The sequence below is a fragment of the Galleria mellonella genome, unplaced genomic scaffold (genome assembly GCF_026898425.1).
Source record: "Galleria mellonella isolate WM207_F2 unplaced genomic scaffold, CSIRO_AGI_GalMel_v1 utg78, whole genome shotgun sequence".
NCBI classification, from domain to species: Eukaryota; Metazoa; Arthropoda; class Insecta; order Lepidoptera; family Pyralidae; genus Galleria; species Galleria mellonella.
Window position 1 is genome coordinate 3,010,079 of NW_026442151.1, and position 5,611 is coordinate 3,015,689.

The window sequence follows — 5,611 nt, forward strand, 5'->3', positions numbered from 1 at the left end:
ATCTAATTCCTCTAAACTTATTCCTATTAAATTTATTCATATAAAATTATTTATAGACAGGGAAGATAGCTTTCTATTTTGATCTGTATAATATTATGTTATTGAAATATTATCATAAACTTTTATCATTACAATACGAAATCGTATACATGAAAGATTCATTGTAATACAATATCCTTCAGAACTCAAGATGATTGATATTTCCTTTACAATGTTTGTTTTTATTTTCTAGCCCATTATTATATTTTATTTTAGGGTTCCACGGACCAAAAAGAATTCTTATGATTCTTCTTTTTTTAGTATTGCACGATGGGTTCGCACTTGGTCAAACTTAATGAAATAACGTAAGTGAAGTACGTTTATGGACGATTATTCACCATTGGTTCGAAAAGTTCCGAGTTGCGTATCTTGAGGAACACAGAAACAGGAAGGCCACTTCACTCTTGGCAATTTCCAATAACAATTATGTCGTACATCACTTCGTATGAGCGTATGGAATTTTCACAATGTAATAATGTTTTGTATTTATTTCGGAATGACATATCTATCAACTAGATAGTACAGTTGTACTCTAAATGAAAGTCTAATGAAAACCTATTCTATATCTTTTGACGAAACTCGACAATTAGTAATCTTTTTAAAATAATAAGTACAAGTACTAATAATGTATGGCACTTTTATTTACAAAAAAGTAGGTATCAGATAAGATTAATTATACCAAGACATCATTTACAATTCTTAGTAAAAACTGTGACTTGATTGTTGATTACATTTTCTTCTTAATCTTCATGTTTCGTCTTTAATCATCACTTAACACGTTCTGAATAGGTGCTTACCTATTCTAATTAAACAATTGACGTTAATATATCTTAATTTTAAATAGCAAGTAAATTCATTGACATTAAAAATTTAAGAGAATAGTTAGCTCGATGTTAGATACATTTCCTAATTTGTAATAAAAACTGCTGAAATTGTAGATCTCAGTTTTTATATGATCCTGTCTATTGAACTGACAAGATTCGTTGTGACAATTTAGTTATCATGCGATTTCCAAATCTGTAATTTCGACATCTACCTCAATCAAATAGAGCTGTCTCTTTGGTTTTAGTGCAATATTCAGAAGAATTTCGAAATCTATTGAAAGTAGACTCTATTTCTACGAATATTACGTTCAATATCTAGTGTTAGAGTGAATGTTGAATTACTGAATTTGTACTTCTAGAGGCCAATAGTAGCGACCTCTAGCCGCGGCCAATGAACGCCTATGACATTGAAATAGGGCATACAACGAATAGGCCCCACACTCCACCGCAGGTTTGCACCCTAAACCCCCCCAAGGGTGGGAAGAAAGAGCCATAGAACGCATTGTTGTGTCGAAGCTCGATAATGTTTCAATAATAGAATAGAATAGAATAGAAATCATTTATTCAAATAAACTTACATTGAAGCACTTTTGAAAAGTCATTACATTTTTTTTTAATTTACCGCTCGTTCGGAAAGCTGTCTCATCAGAAGAAGAACGAGCAAGAAACTTGCGTGATGCTCTTTTAAATAATTTTATTATTATTTTACATTTTTAAGTTTAATTGTGTGAATACAAACCACCAATTAGCACTAATTCAATTAAATACTCAAAAAGAAAAAAAAATTGAATACATAACCAACTGGTTAAACAATTAATAAGAGGAAATCAGTCATAGTGATTAGAGCAGACCAGTCCCTACAAGCAGCACCCGTTCACGAGTATGACGGATGAGCCAGCCATCACTGCGCTCGACCATATTTTAGGGAGCCCAATGACCCGGCCCACCACGCCGCCACAAGTCTGGACATTTTAGTGAGCATGACTACTCAAAACACTAGACCACGTCAAAGCTACTCACAATTGCCATCTGATAGTTATAGTATTCACATTTTACATAAGAATGCATGCGGCAATTAATACAAAAAACCGCTACGCTTTCATATTTCTAAAATTAATCAATTAAATCAAGAAAGCAATGAGAAAATAAAATCATAACGTTGTATGCTAATAAACTAATTATTTACTTGATATGTTGTCATCTATGAATTCGTCTATCCTGTAATAGGCTTTCTTACATAAAAATTGTTTAATATAAGATTTGAATTGCCTCTCTGTCAGATTTAATGCAGATTCCGGCAGTTTATTATAAAATCTTATGCAATTACCATAGAATGAATTACTGATTTTGTGCAGACGGCATTTAGGTAAAATAAGCTTATTTATATTGCGTAAGTTTCTACTTGTACAGTCTTTGAGTTTTTTAAAACTCGCTAAGTTCTTCCGTGTATACATAATATTTTCATAAATGTATTGTGAAGTAACTGTGAGGATATTTGAGTCTTTAAAGCACTGACGTAATGACTCTCTTGAACCCATACCATAAATAGAACGTATGGCTCTCTTTTGTAAAACAAATATAGTATTTATATCGGCTGCTTTACCCCACAGCAGTATGCCATAAGACATTATGCTATGGAAATAACTAAAATATACAAGTTTAGCCGTCGCCACGTCTGTTAATTGCCTAATTCTTCTAATTGCATATGCAGCAGAACTGAGTCTACTGGCCAATTTTGAAATATGGGGCCCCCATTGTAATTTCGAGTCCACTGTTATACCTAAAAAAACTGTATCATTAACAAAATTTACTATTTCGTCATTAAGCAATAACTGTGTATTTATTAGTCTTACATTAGGAAGTGTAAATTTTATACACTTTGTTTTGCTGGAATTTAATAATAGGTTATTACATGTAAACCAATTTAATATTGCATTAATTAATATTAATTATAATGAGTACTATTTCAGATTATTTTTATTATATGCTATATATTCCTTAAGTGCTGCAGTTAATTATAATTTTTATTATATCATGAAGTTTACAGAAAAGTTATTATTGCATTTACCGAATGATATCTATATGTGATACCCATATCTACATATGTTTTACTGAATTAGGTGTTACTTTGTGGAACTCCATATCATTGGTTTCATCAGCCGTTAACTGTCAACTGCTGAACTTAGTCTCTCCCATAAGAGAACCATGAAGCAGTTGTGTTTGCATGGCTGTGTTTCGGTTTGAAGGTTTTTGTTATGGATGATAATGGAACGGTAATCCCGCTTGCGCTATCGGTGTACACTAGCGTGGCACCAGTGAAAGATGATGGTGAGGATTAAAAGGCAGGTCAGTTAGCCCATCAAGACGAATTCAACGATAAATTAGTCACGATGGTTTCCAGGGGGAACCACGTGAAGGTCGACCTGATAAGGTATATTGATAGGGATGGGGACTAACCTCCCTATTACTAACAATCCCTTCTCTCCGGTTTGAAAGGTGATTGGTATATGGCAATAAAATAACAGGGTACAGAGGAATAACACCTAAGTCCTCAATGGCAACGCATGGGAGGTATCATGGATACAGTATACTCTGTTATGTCCATGATACTGCTCATGTCTATAGGCGACGGTTACCACTTTCCATCAGGTGGACCGTCAACTTGTTTGCAATTCTAAGTAGTATAAAAAAACGCAGTTTAACTGTTGGTGATATTACCAGAGCGACGATTACCACTTTTCATCAGGTGGGCTGTCAGCTTGTTTGCCATTCTAAGTTGTATAAAAAAAATATATTTTAAGAGAGACGCTGTAGCACATCATTATTTATTTCATTAGAATTATTTTGTTTAATACCATTAATATGTGTGTTGCCAGCACTTGGTAGTCACACATATACTAAATGGTAGTGGAATTAAATAAAATAATTCTAATCAAATAACTTGTCATTGCTATAGGTATAATATATGTTAAACGCGGTCGCGAGTAAAAATGAGTAAATATATCTCTTTCTCTCTCTCTCTCTCTATTGTAAGTTTAATATAAATATTTGTATAAATTCTGCGTTAGTGTTTACGTTGAAAATTTGTATTGAAAACTTTACTGCATCTTTGGTTATTATACATATATATTAAACGCGGCCGCGAGTAAAAATGAGTAAATATATCTCTCTCTCTATTGTAACTTTAATATATATTTATATAAATACTAAGTTAGTATTTACGTTGAAAATTTGTATTGAAAACTTTACTACGTCTTTGGTATATCATTTTGTATACTCAAATTTCAATAGAAAATTACCAACGTAAACACGACGTATAGTAGGCAGTAACGTATATAACTGACACTTAGTACTCACACTAAGACACATAATTACTTTAATTCGAATTATAGATAAGTATGTTGGTGTGTATGGCGTTAGTGATAAAATTTGTTACATCTGAAATTGTCATTAAATACTTCATTGTCGCCTATCTTTAACTCATTATTTGGAGTTGGCGCAGCATGTTTTTCTCAGCTTTTCTGAGCCATCTGTTGATCGCCAAATCTCAGCTCACTTCTATTTTATGTATTAGTATATCATCTTGCATACAGTCCACCTATATTTTCTTTGGTTGTACGGGTCTCATAGTGCTACTCTATAATAGTAGGAATAGTTGATATAAATCTACGTTCATCATTAATAAGTATCTTCTTTACAACATGACTATCATTCTTCATGATTATCATTTATCATGATATGTCAGGAATTTTAAATTTCCACGCAATTTTTTTTTATACAACTTAGAATGGCAAACAAGCTGATGGCCCACCTGATGGAAAGTGGTAACCGTGGCCTATAGACATGAGCAGTACCATGGACATAACAGAGTATACTGTTTCGCCCATGAGACCCCCCATGCGTTGCAATTTCTAAAGGACTCAGGTGTTATTCCTCTGTACCCAGTAAATTCACGCCATATCCCACCCTTCAAACCGAAACACAGTCATGCAAACACAACTGCTTCGCGGTTGAAACACGAATGGGACAGAGGTACCCAAGCAATCGACTTTTGTTTCTTTTGAAATTTGTTTCTGTTGAAATTCTCCCTCATGTAAAATCATTCTTTAGTCTGGCAAATACATTCTTTATTCTATATCTAGCTGTTTCCCACGGCTTTGCCTGCATGAATGACTAAAAAAATGAAGTATTCAGTGTGTAAAGTTAGGATATAACCTACCCATGTAGGTTGGGAGAAAAGAGTTTGTTAGTAATAGGTTCTACAGCGCAATTCCTATTATACACAATTCCTAAGATATATTACTTAACAGGTCGACCTCCACGCTGTTTCCCCTTGAGACCTGGTTAATTTTTGATCAATTCGTCACGATGAGCCAGCTGACCTGCTATTATTTTCACCAGTCACTTTTCACTGGTGCCCCGCCAGCGTATACCGATAGCGCAAGCGGGGTTACCATTTCATCTTTACCCATTAAAAAAAACCCATGTAGGTATTAAATTTCATTCAAATCCGTTCAACCGTTTAAGTGTGTTTGAGTAACAAATAAACAAAACATCCAAACATTTATAAAACTTTTCACATTTAAAATATTAGTAAATGCTTTTCATCGCTAATATTCTTAACATTCACATCTTAGATTATATAGATAGAGTGTCCCCATTCAAATGCTTTGAGAAAAGTGGGTCAACTTTTTCATACAATTTTGCGTGATAAATAGTTATGAGTGATTCCTTTATAACTTTTATAT